This window comes from Zootoca vivipara, chromosome 1 (genome assembly GCF_963506605.1).
Source record: "Zootoca vivipara chromosome 1, rZooViv1.1, whole genome shotgun sequence".
NCBI lineage: Eukaryota > Metazoa > Chordata > Lepidosauria > Squamata > Lacertidae > Zootoca > Zootoca vivipara.
This window is the reverse complement of record NC_083276.1, coordinates 100,233,143-100,246,112: the sequence shown is the minus strand read 5'-3', so window position 1 is coordinate 100,246,112 and position 12,970 is coordinate 100,233,143. Positions and strand designations below refer to the sequence as shown.

Genomic DNA, 12,970 nt, shown 5'->3' with positions numbered 1-12,970 from the left:
TTTCTCTTGAAGGGGAAGAGTAAACTCTCCTCGCTGCCTGGCGGTGTCAGATTAAATACCGAGATGGCGACAGGAAAAAGGCTGGGAGGAAAAACAAAAGACAGGGGGGTGAGAGTTATCAGGTTGGCGACGGAACTGCAGGCTTGTCGGACTCCAATTTACAGAAATCCAAACAGATTTTAGTTGACACGATCTACAATCATTACCGCCGGAGCAGAGCTAATTAAGAAATTAGCTTTCCTGATTGCCTGTTCTCACAGTGATGAGTAGTTGAATAATGTTGTGTGGCTGAAATGTTCTAAAACCCAGAGAGTTTATCAACTGTTCGGGTTTTAATAGGAGTGAGGCTTTGTTAACTTTGCAAAATCGCCATAGTATCACTCAGGCTGTATCACTTCGTTGGTGTACTGTATCTGTTTTTGCTACGTTCTCCCCACTCTAAATAGTGATTAGTGCAAAAATGCCTCTATTTCCTAAAAGGCACAGATCTGTAATGTCAGAAAAGACTTCTGTAGTAGGCTACACCGTGTAGGTTCCAGTTTTTAAATCCTGCTGCATAGGTTGCTTTTAAATTTTGGCCTTTCTCTGCCTTTTTACAACTATGTACACCCACGGCTGGCATATCTTTAGGTTAGCTTTCATGACATTGCATGAAACTGGGGGTGCCTATTCTACTCTCCAAAACCAGCACACCATACTAAGGGCCTGTTCATTCATCTACTGTGCACATAGCTGGCTTACTGCTTTTCTTCAACCTTGATTTATGCCAGTGAGCACCCCACCCACCCCACTCAACTTCCCCCTCCCACAGACCACTTGAAAATTGCTAAGTATCTTGGCAGACCACTTAATGCTTTTTCTGCTTGTTTGTAGCAATTATAATGCGCCGTGCAAGGGGCTGTATGATTTTTGAACGTCTTTTTATTGCTTCTTTTATTTATTATGTATTGTATTTTATGTTATACAAAAAAAGTACAGTACAATATAAGAAATAAAAGAGGCAATTAAAATACAATTTGAAAATCATTTTGAATATTTAATGTGACGGGTGTGCCATCTCCTCTCTTCAGCCACAAATCCACAGACTTACCTGATGAAAGTTGTGAACCACAAAGTGGTCCATGAGCCAAAGCTTGGGAACCCCTGATTTATACAATTGACCAGCTCATTTTTGACCCCTGATTTATACAATTGACCAGCTCATTTTTAATCAACTTGACATGGCAAGAAATTGTGCTCAGGCAACTGCCAATAAAACCCGTGCTTTGTTTTAGCCACGTTTGTGACAAAATATCCAGATAATCCAATTGCATCATACACAAGGTTAAAAAAAACATGCTGCACAGAGAGTGGTTTTGTCCCTCAGCTGCTATTCCTCAAAATGTGCAACTACACTGAGAGTTAAGAAGCAGGTTTCTTGAACCTGTGTCTTTCCCAGTTACGTTTTTCAACTGAAATGTAGAGTTATGGAAATAACCTGCAGAAATATTCTTGTTCCAATAATAATAATAATAATAATAAGTAGTAGTAGTAGTAGTAGTTATGTGAGAAGCAACATTTTAGGGCGCTTCTGTTTTGTTTTGTGTTGTGTTGTTTTGTTTCTTAATTGCAAGTCAAGTTTGTCTTCTTAAAGCAAACAGAAGCCACTGAGTTCAGAATCATACCCTTGGTCTCCTTCTGTTTTATGCATTAGGTTTTCCAAAATAAATAAGGTGTTAGAACTGTCACCAAGCAAGTTTCCCAAAAGGTGGTGTGTAGTTATTTATTTGAATGAATATGACTCTATGCAAACGGGCAACTTGTAGGTCTGAAATGAATTCAAGGAACTATCTGCCTTTGGCTTCTGGTGTACTACACCATTATGCCTCCCATTAATCTTCCATCGATTTCTCTACATAATCTAAATAATCTGCAGCCCTCCAGATTTTGCGGGACTACAACTCCTACCACTGCTGAGATTTGGCCATGCTGGCTAGTCTGATGGGACCTGCAGACCCACAAGATCTAGAGGGCCATAGGTTCCCCATCCCTAATCTAGAGCCCAGGAGCCCCATTTGGGCTGGGGGAAAAGGGGGGCTGTTCTTGAAAGTAACTGGAACAATAGGCTTTTGATGCATCAAAAGAGAACGAGGGGTTCCTATTTATGGCTTTGGCGGAGCTTTCTTTTTAGTATCAATTCAAAGAGCAGATCTTAAAGTCCTCCTAAAACAGGGGTAGGCAACCTAAGGCCCGGGGGCTGGATGTGGCCCAATCGCCTTCTCAATCCAGCCTGCAGCGTGTTTTTACCTGAGTAGAATGTGTGCTTTTATTTAAAATGCATCTCTGGGTTATTTGTGGGGCATAGGAATTCGTTCATTTTAATATTTTTTTTCAAAATATAGTCCGGCCCACCACATGGTCTGAGGGACGGTGGACCGGCCCACGGCTGAAAAAGGTTGCTGACGCCTGTCCTAAAACTATGCTGGCAATAGGTTGGAAAGCAGTACAGAGGAATTCCAATTCCATTTCACAGTGAGTGGTAGTTATTTACACAAGTATTTGCGTCTGACTAGATTGGAGTTGATTTGGCCAATGCCATGATGATCAAAACTGAGGTACAAACACCTTCATTTTCTTTCTGCATCTTACATGTCTGCAATAAAGAGAGAGAGAGAGAGAGCGAGAGAGAGAGCTGAAGACACGGATGTAGCCAGGATTTTGGGGAGGGTGGGGGTGGGGGTAGGGTTACAGAACCTCAGTTTGCTATGTGTTTTTATTGATTTTTATTGATTTGGGGGCAGCTGCCCCTCCCTGTTTCCCCCTTGGCTACGCCCATGGCCGAAGACATTTGTCTGCACAGAGGAAGGAAGAGAGTGTGTGAGAGTGGGATGCACATTTCAACAGTTGTAATACCCGTCAGTGTATGCTACTATTCTCAATCATGATTGCTGACTGCAAGGCAAAGAACACTGAACAAAGAGCCATGAGATTTCATGGAAGTGCCCACAGTTCTACCTTTCAGATCACAAGTTATCTTGGGAGTACAAGCAGCTTGTAGCACGACCTTAAAATTCCAGACATAATGAAGATTGGATCGCATTGGCCCCATCGCCATAGACCATCTGAAAAGGAAAATATAGTGTGTATCTTAATGGGCCATAGTCTTTCAATTGTTACTGAAGTGTAAACCTTCTTTACAAAAAAGCACAAGCAAGCACTGATGTGAATGCATTCAATAAGACCCAGAAATATCGTGAAAAATGTATGATGTGCAGCTATGGGCTTCACAAGCAGGCTTTATCCTTGCAAAAAAGAGTATTGTACAGAATGTGACTATTTGCCTGGTAGACAGAAGTCGTGGGTGTGTGCCTGTTGAAAAGAGCTTCTCATCAGGGATTGTTTCCCCTGAAGAAATGGAGAGAAGCAAAGATGAGGCCTTCAGGGTTAGGATAGGTACAGTGGTACCTCGGGTTACAAACACTTTGGGTTACAGACTCTGCTAACCCGGAAGTAGTACCTCGGGTTAAGAACTTTACCTCAGGATGAGAATAGAAATCGTGCGCCGGCGTTGCAGCAGCAGCGGGAGGCCCCATTAGCTAAACTGGTACCTCAGGTTAAGAACGGTTTCAGGTTAAGAACGGACCTCCAGAAGGAATTAAGTTCATAACCTGAGGTACCACTGCACGGCCTTTTCCCAAACAAAAGCACCTACAGTCAGTAGTGTAACTAGGGTGGAGAACCTGCCCTGGGCATCATGGCAACATGGCCATAAAACCTACACTCCACATTTTCCTCAGTATTACAGTGGTACCTCAGGTTACAAACACCTCAGGTTACAAACACTTCGGGTTAAAAACTCCACTAACCTGGAAGTAGTACCTCAGGATGAGAACAGAAATCAGGCAGTAGGGGCACGGCGGCGGCGGGAGGCCCCATTAGCTAAAGTGGTACCTCAGGTTAAGAACGGTTTCAGGTTAAGAACGGACCTCCGGAAGGAATTAAGTTCGTAACCAGAGGTACCACTGTATATATTGCTATCACGGGGCGGCTCCCCTGCTGCCATGAAGGAGCATCTTGGGAAAGGGGGGTGTTGGTCTGAGAAGGGGAAATTGCCCATTAGAAAGGGCCCATTCATTGGGGGAATCCTAGCAACAGGCAATTCGATCACGGAGACATAGATAACTGTGGATGTGATGGGCATGGTGACTTGTCAGATAGGCAGGCAAAGTTGTGCAGTCTCAGTGCTTGAGGAGGAAATGGTAGTGTTGGAAGGAGGGGTTTAGATTTGTTATTGAGGTCATTCTGTGCCCTACTATATTTCCTATTTCTTGTTAAAGAAAACCAGGCCATATGAAGTAACAAAGAAGTAACAACAAAAGTTACTTTGAAGCAATGGAGGGGTATCGTCATTATCTCATAGCCAAAAGCTATCTTATGGGTTCTTGAAAGGCTAGCATAGCACTATGAGCTCTATAGAGGCAGAGGAAGGTGGAACTAGAACAGTTAAGAAAAGATCCACATGACCGACTGCTTTACAGGGACCAAGAGCAGAGGGGCAGTAGAGGGAAACACTATTAGCAGGCTTTTCTGCCACGCTCGTCAGCGCGCCACAATAGCTGAGTGCCTCAGATTTATTGGCAGTGTCCATAGGCCCATCCCAGGACAATTAACTTGATGACATAGTGGCACAAATGACATATTTGAAGTTATTATAATAAGGCTACATAGAGAGGATCTCAATAGGCCTGCTGACAGTACTGTGTGCTCACTTGGCAGATTATCTTGTAAACACCCTGCTTTTAGGGATGCAAGCACACTTCTGCCCTCACATCTTGGGCTGTCTTCTGCTGTTTGTTTGTTTGCGGGCCTGTTAGCTGGAGGTTCAGCTTATTCTATTGACCACATTGTGCAGAAAGCTCTAATTGCCGATGGGATTTTGGGAACACTTGTGTGCAGACTCTACAGCCAACAGAGCTACTCGGTGGGTTGTACACCACATATATGGGGACTTAGAAAGAGCTGGGCTCTCTGATTTGGAGAGTTAGGAGTCGTTTACACCTCTGTCTATCCCATGCTTCCTATGCAAGGGCCCAAGCAGCTTTTCTTTTGTCCCGCTGCTTTCCCTAGGAAAACCTGTTGTTTACTGCTGAATTGGAACAACTGTCAATTGGGTTTTCTTCTCAGACCCGTCCATCAAAATCATGGGAGAAACAGAAGTGTGGATGAGTCTCTACTTTTGGTGGCTAAAATGATGGTTTTTAGGGAGCTGCAGTGAGGCTAAAAACAGGGTTGTAACTTCAAGAGCTATTGGATCTCACAGCTAAAGATTGAGTACAGTAGAAGGGAAAGCTTGGGACAGTTTCACACCTTTGGCAAAGTTTTCCAGAGCTCTTTTCAGACTAAAATGATACATGGGCCTCAGAACTATTCCTTACAGGCAAGCAGTGGCAGGGCATAATTCTTCTCTCTGTTCTCTTGCTTTCCCTTCCTTCCTTCCTTCCTTCCTTCCTTCCTTCCTTCCTTCCTTCCTTCCTTCCTTCCTTCCTTCCTTCCTTCCTTCCTTCCTCTAGACTCCACAGTCACTGAGGGCTGATGCTAGGAGGGGGTGGAATGGGGGTAAGTGAGTGGTATTTGTGGAGTCAAGGGCTAAACTAGGGGGTGCAGGATAGCGAGGGTGACTGGATGGTAAATTAGCCCAAAGAAAATTGCGAACATCCAGATAGAGACTGATTTTAGCCCCCAACATTTGTTATAAAGGTTTTAGTGTATATGCCAACAGAGTGCCAAAATGTAATATAGAAACTATAATAAAGTACCCTTAAATAACACGGTTATGGGTTTGTTAAAGCTCTTTACACTTTATGCAGTGGATAATAGTGACATTTATTCCATAAAACACATTAATTTATATTGTGTTATATAATGCATTTGAAATAACAGTTTTGTGACTTAACATTACACAAATGTATTCGTAGTATTATTTGTGGTCTAACTAAACAATCACTTCCCAAAGAAGTTACATTATGCAGTAGTGTTTCTGATCTGAAAAGTACAGTATGGGTTAATTTAATGTGTGTATTTTTCTTTCTTTCACTGGACTTCCTTTTGCCAACTTTACCTTGTATAAATGATTTTGCCTGTGAGAGTCTTTATGTGGAATGCAGATCGACTATTACTTCCTGAACAGATTTAAATTTAACACCAATTTAGTCACTGTAGAATTCCAGTATTGGAAAAAACAGCTTCCATAGGGCTTCTACAATGTGCCAGAAATATTATCTCATACGTAGAAACAAATTCAAATATGTGTTTTCTTTTACATATGTTTTCTTTTCATACATTTTCCCCCACCTATGCTTCTCTTTTATCCCAAAGTTGCTTCCACTTTGTGCCAGATCTCTGAGAACCTGGGATAACTGGTCTCTTGTATGAGGTAACTTTTAATAAAAATGGCCAAAATCCATCTTTAAAAACAACAAAAAATACATTTAATTACAGCAGCTAGGTTCAGATTACTTAAATGACACAGGGTGGAATCCAGTGTACTATTGCACACGTTTTATTTGTGCAAGCATATCCGTTTGCCAGACAGAACGATCCTCCCTCCCCTTTTCCTGAGTGCTGCTCTGGTGGTTTTCCTGAGCCCTGCTAAGCCAATTTGGGGGAGGAGCATTAGTGGAGAAGAGGATAGAAGTTCCTGTTGCACAACCAGAAGCCATTACACGGTGCTTCCACTGACAGGGTTTGTTAGCTGGATCCCACCCAAGTGTATTGTTGAGCGGAATACACTTACATTGAAATAAATGTGTAGTGGATGTGCAAAGCATCAGAAATCCACAAGAACCGTCCAGACTAGGTTATTAACCCAGTAACAAAGGCTAACACACTTGTACATAAAAGTAAAAAAGATGTACAGCGAATACCATTAACAGCACGGTGGGGCCAATCACTTCATCATGTCTAAAATGCTTGCAATTAGGAGAACGGAATTTAGTGTGACACTCTTTTCGCCCCTTGTTTTCAATGCCCAGATAGCCTCATCTCTGTATGGACTTGCCATGGATGCTGCTTCATGTAAATTAAAGCTACTTCACGTGAATTAAATGGTGCTCAAATGGTTACCATAACATTACCCAGCTTAAGAGTATTTGTTTGAGTACATCAGTTCGCATGGTGGGAACAGGATCCTGTTTTTCTGAATCTTGGGTCTTTTACTTGAGCCACTAGTCCTGCTGCTGTCAAGGCAAGAACCAAGGTTGTTACATGCTGAATTTTCCTAGTGATTAAGATATTCAACACAAGTTTCTTCCTGTAATTACAATACATTGGGAGAATTCCGCGGTGCTCAATGGCTCTCAAACTCACCTGCCAACTGTGTAGTAGCCCAGGGCTGCAATATATGCAAACAGAGAATGAGCTGATTACCTTTGCGATGTTCTGCTTAGTTTGTTTCCCTCCTCCTGTTAACACAATACCCATACATGTTTATTGGTTTGCCATTTACTAGGAAAGGTATAGGCGGTACTTCAAGGTAAATTTCTTTACAATAAATGTATGTTTGACATTGTTTAGGCTCCTTCATTAACAGGGCTTGAGGAGATGCCAGCCCACGTGAAGCAAACCCAGTAAAATCTTAGCTTTGCCCCATGCTACCTGAGAAAGTCAAAGCAGTAAAGTCTTCCTCATTGATTTTTAGAGCTTTTAAAGGGAAGGCACACTCTCAGAGCAAAGGTATTCATGTAGCAAAACCTTGCCTGTCTATTCTGCATTGCCCAGTTGTATTGTTTGAAGGGGGCAACCACTGTCAGTAAACACGATGCAGCAGATACACTCTGGGGAACTGCAGCCAATTGCTTTATATGGTTCCCCGGTGCACTTCTAGCATGCGCTCCTCTTTTTCATAGCTGCTATGGCGCTCACGTGGTAGAGAAAGGTCAAACATGTCTGCTACACAGAAAGCATCATGGGTACATATTGTCAGTTGCGTTTCTGTGTGCGAGCCCTGAGTTACGGACATGGTATCTCTTGCCCGACATGACTCAACTACCACTGCAAATAAGTTCACTGCTTCTCTGTTGCCTGTTTGTGACAGAAGTTAGCAAGAGAAACCCTATAGCTAGGATTCTACCCTCTCTGCCCAAACGGGCTGTGGTGTTCGCACATTGTTGGTGTTCTCCAGTCAGAAGGCAGAGCGATTTGATGATGTTATTTGAAGCATTTGCCCAGCTGTGGTGAGGCTGCTCCCTGACTGAATGGGCTGCTCTGGGGCTTGTATATCTGCTCTAAAATAGGGCCTTGCTTAAAGCATTCTAGTCACCACATGACAACAACAGGACCAGCTGTGAGACCCTTGGCATATGGCAGCCTGATGTATGTGGGCAGTTTGGAAGGAGCAACGCTACACCCCTCCCCTCCAGAAATGACCATATTTGGAGAAGAGAAGGTGCAGGGGGGTGGGGGAAAGAGGGAAAGAAAATAAATCCATTTTCCTTGTTTCTTGTGGCAGAGCTAAGGGGCAAGATTGATGTACAGGATGGGGGTCTAAAAGCTGTTGTTAGAGGAGCAGACACACACACAGAAACAGCGTAAGGCTGACACATAAATCACCTAAGCACCACTAAATCCCCAAAGGCATTCCCATTAAGTGGAATTCTATCCCTATTAGGCAGCAGTCATTGCTATTAAGTATCATTAGGTTTAAATCTGCCCCCAGAAAGAGGGCAGATTGATACTGGGAGTTTTGCCTGAGTAACGACATCAGGACTGGACGCTGAGCAGATATCCCAGTTGTACCCTTCCCCCGCCACATGACTTCATGGAACTCAGTGCGGGAATGGAATTGAATGTGTCCACTCCCAGCACATCGTATTAAGGTTAAAAATATATCTCCTCGTCTGCATTCCCCAAGTGCGTAACATTTCCAAACCCTTCTTTCGCATACCTTTCAAATAAAAGAACAACCTGCACATTGTTGGAAGTTAATATTCAAACTAGAACTTAATTGCTATTTTCTCCTAGCCTACTTTTTAAAAACAAACACAACAATGCACACACACACACACACACACACACACACACAACATAAGCAAATGGCTTTGCACTTCTCCAATCGTTTTTATTTTTTGGGGAAAAAACATTTTCTTGCTATAATCCAGTGGATAAGAATCTAATCCTAAAAAAAAAACAACCAAAGGCCAATTCTCACAAACCTTTCCCCTGCATGGTACATGTACTGTTAGTGCTTACTTCTAACTGCTAGTGGGGATGGTCACCATAGCTGCCAAGTTATCCCTTTTTTAAAGGGATTTTCCCTTATGCTGAATAGGCTTCCTCGCGAGAAAAGGGAAAACTTGGCAGCTATGATGGTCACGAGCAAACCGGATGGTGTTTGCCCAACTCTGCGTTGCATTAGCTTTTGTGCACTGTTCTGGCCAGGAATTTTCAAGCATTCGCAGTAGTGTGAAAAAGTCAGCGTGGAAGTTCTGTGTGTATTGTCGCTCTGCATATGTTCACCTTCTTGCATAGTATGGGTAACTAGAACTTGATGCAACTGCCACATCAGAAGCAGTTGTGGGGGGAAAGCCATTTGACGCATGTTAGCCTTTCAGAAAGTCGAAATGTAAGTGCATCTACATATGTTTTAATATTATTTTCCTTAGCAAGATAAATGGTATGAATAAGCCTAGGAAGAGCAATTCCAAACTCCATTTATGCCAGGACTGGGGGTGTGCTGCTGCTAGAAGGAATTCATCACCATCACCCTCATAGCTGCCAAGTTATCCCTTATTTTAAGGGATTTTCCCTTATGCTGAATAGGCTTCCTCGCGAGAAAAGGGAAAACTTGGCAGCTATGGAATCACCCTGTCAGGATAGAGACAGGGAAAATGTGCCCCTGTTAATCATCCTCAACTGCTATTGAGATCCTCCTGGACCAGACGGCTGAGTTAAGAGGTGGATGGCACTGCTTTGCAGTGGTTCTGGTCCTACTTGGATGGCAGTTTCCAGAGGGCGATGCTTGGGGATTGCTCTTCAGCCCCATGGAGCTGTCAATGTAGGGTTCCTCAGGGTTCATTTTGATCCCCTGTGTTGTGTAACAACTACATGAACCTGCCGAGTGGGGTTATCTGGAGTTTTGGAGTACATTGTCAGCAATATGCTGACACAGAGCTATTTCTCCTTCACATCTGCAGGTGAGGCAGTGGGTGTGCTGGACCGTTGTCTTGAGGCATTGTTAGTGGGTAGTTCCCTAGACCAGATGGATGGGAGGTTTCCTCCTCTTGATGGGGTTATACTCCCTTTCTAGGAATGGGTACATAGTTGGGGGTACTTCTGGATGCTTTGCTGACGCTCGAGGCTCAGGTGGCCTCAGTGGAACAGAGTGGCTTCCATCAGCTTCAGCCGCTGGCCCAGCTTTGCCCCTATCTGGACAGGGATAGCCTAACTACTGTTGTCTATGCTCTGGTATCCTCTAGGTTAGATTACCGCAACACCTTATACATAGGGCTGCCTCTGAAGACAGTTTGGAAACTTCAGCTAATGCAGAATTCGGCAGCCATGTTACTCATCGGGGGCCGGGGCATGATGGTTTTGAGCATATTACAACCACAATCTTTATTACGGTCCATAGACAAACTTCCATTCAAAAGGCGGAGATCACAAAGCTAGCCATACTTAGATTCTTCTATACAAAGGGCAGCAAGTATGTACCAGCAGCCTTAAAAGTATTCAATGCAAAAACCGCCCCCCAAATCCTGTACACTGCAAATGTCTGGCATAATGGGGACCTGCCTAAGCTAGATGGCTTCCAAGCACAATTTATTCAATCCTTGCTTCAGGTGCCCAATTGTGTCCGGAATTCCATACTCCTGCTAGAAACGGGTGAATGCCCAATTTCAACAAAAGCAAGGTGGGCTGCACAAAAACACTGGCTTAAGATTGCAGTATTTGGACTTGGGGTGGGATTATATAAACACCTGACCAATGAGGAATATGTCAGCAATTGGCAGAAAACCATGGCTAGAAAAACCACTGCTATTGGCCTGTCACCAACCCAACTCTATTACCTGGGCTATGAAGGTGCCCTAAAGACCTTAAAGCAAAGACTTTGGGATATTACACACAGTGATCTGCAACATTGCATATTACACCAATCCTGGCCCGACTCCACTGGCTGCCAATTAGTTCCTGGTCCCAATTCAGAGTGCTGGTTTTGACAACAGGGATGGGAGGAGAATACACATGTACTTTGCAGAAGGTATTCCACTTCGCCTTTCTGACCCGTGCACGGTACTCCGTCCTGTCACACATACCCAGTTTCTGACATGAAGCTTGGTGCTGAGTGGTGGTGCCCGGAGTCATAAGGCAAGGTACTCATTAAGTTTCTAAGCAGAGAAGTCTTAGCAATGGACATCACTTCCCATGTGTGTTGTTGGGCCAGGCTGTTTTGTGCCAAATGCTCAAATGCCCTATCACCAGAGATCTCGCTTGTGAGCTTTAAGTGTACTTGACACGAAGCCAGAGAGATGGGGCTCCATGCTAAAGGCATATGTCAGGGACATGCCCAGCAGAGAGGAATCTCCAGAGGAAGAGGAATTGGCTGCACCTGAGTCACCAAGAAGTAGGAGGCAGAGCAAGCGATTAGAGCAGAGGCAGGCCAGCAGGATGCGGGGGAGGACGTGGCGTATATCTGGCCTTGGAAGGGGTCAGAAGCCAGTAGAGTCAACTGACACCAACAGCGAATGATGAGTTGTGGAAGCTTGGACTTCTGTGAGCCTGTTATTGAGAAATAAACCTCAGCTACTTAAACTGACGCAGATGCGGGTGGCGCTGTGGGTTAAACTTGCCGATCAGAAGGTCGGTGGTTCGAATCCCCGCGACAGGGTCAACTCCCGTTGCTTGGTCCCTGCTCTTGCCAACCTAGCAGTTCGAAAGCACATCAAAGTGCAAGTAGATAAAAAGGTACCGCTCTGGCGGGAAGGTAAACGGCGTTTCCGTACGCTGCTCTGGTTCACCATATGACCTAGAAGCTATACCCCGGCCAATAAAGCGGGATGAGCACCGCAACCCCAGAGTCGTCCGCAACTGGGCCTAATGGTTAGGGGTCCCTTTACCTTACTTAAACTGCCAGCGTTCTGTGTCTTGTGTGGGAGAAGCACTAAACCTGACAGCATATCTTTACCAGTAGAGTGTTCTGCCACTGTATTGTAGAAATTCCACCCACATACCTGTTATGGCCACAACATACCTGGCAATCCACCAGCAAACGGTGGCTTCTGATGAACTGTATAGCACCTCAACCAGCAGATCTAAAGTACTGAACAATATTTGTGCCCTAAATTCTCTTTTACGCATGCAAGCTATGCCCAACTTAAAATGTTTAGTTGCCAGCAGAGGGGAGATACCACAAATGCAGTTCCTCATATCTCATAAGTATACAGTAGATTATAGATGAGTCTCAAGGCTTTTGCTAATCATTTGTTGATTTATTTATTTTTTTACCTTGGCAAACAGTATTTTGGAAAAGTTGAATAAGTGAAAGCTGAAGAGAAAGCAATAAGGAATGTATAGTTTATTCTGGGTAGATAGAGGAGACAAGAGAGAGCCGGTTTTATAGCATATCTTTATCAACTTAACTAAGCAGGTAGGGTGTTCATTAGCAAGGCTCGGTTAAAAAAAAAGAGAGAGAGAAGAGAATGAATGTGGAAGAGTGAGAAGAACAAACAAGTCAAAGCATTTGTTCATGCTGCAATCTACACATCAATTATCCTGCTGTGCTAATTACCACCTTTCCATACCCCAGGTACCTAAGCATTCACACTTACTTACTCTTTCATGCCTCTGATCAAAAAAAGAAGAAGAAATAATAATAATAGAAGGGAAGGGAAGATGAACCCAGAGGTGAAATAAATCTTTAGATCTAAAATGTCCTTTACATATGAAAGTATAAATAAAGACTGCTTTAGAGGAATGAAACATTTACAAATATTTTAAT

At 43.7% G+C, this 12,970-nt stretch overlaps 1 protein-coding gene across 5 annotated transcripts in view; it reads left to right on the top strand.

Annotated features, from left to right (window-relative positions):
* ZEB2 (zinc finger E-box binding homeobox 2) overlaps positions 1–12,970 on the top strand; it is a 168,117-nt gene that overhangs the window by 89,815 nt on the left and 65,332 nt on the right. For 2 of the 5 annotated variants that reach the window (XM_035131084.2, XM_035131093.2), the window contains exon 2: positions 2,382–2,511. The exons of the other annotated variants lie outside the window; for them this stretch is intronic. The gene's annotated coding sequence lies outside the window, so the exon portion shown is untranslated. The remainder of the gene's footprint in view (positions 1–2,381; positions 2,512–12,970) is intronic. 5 annotated transcript variants of the gene reach the window in all.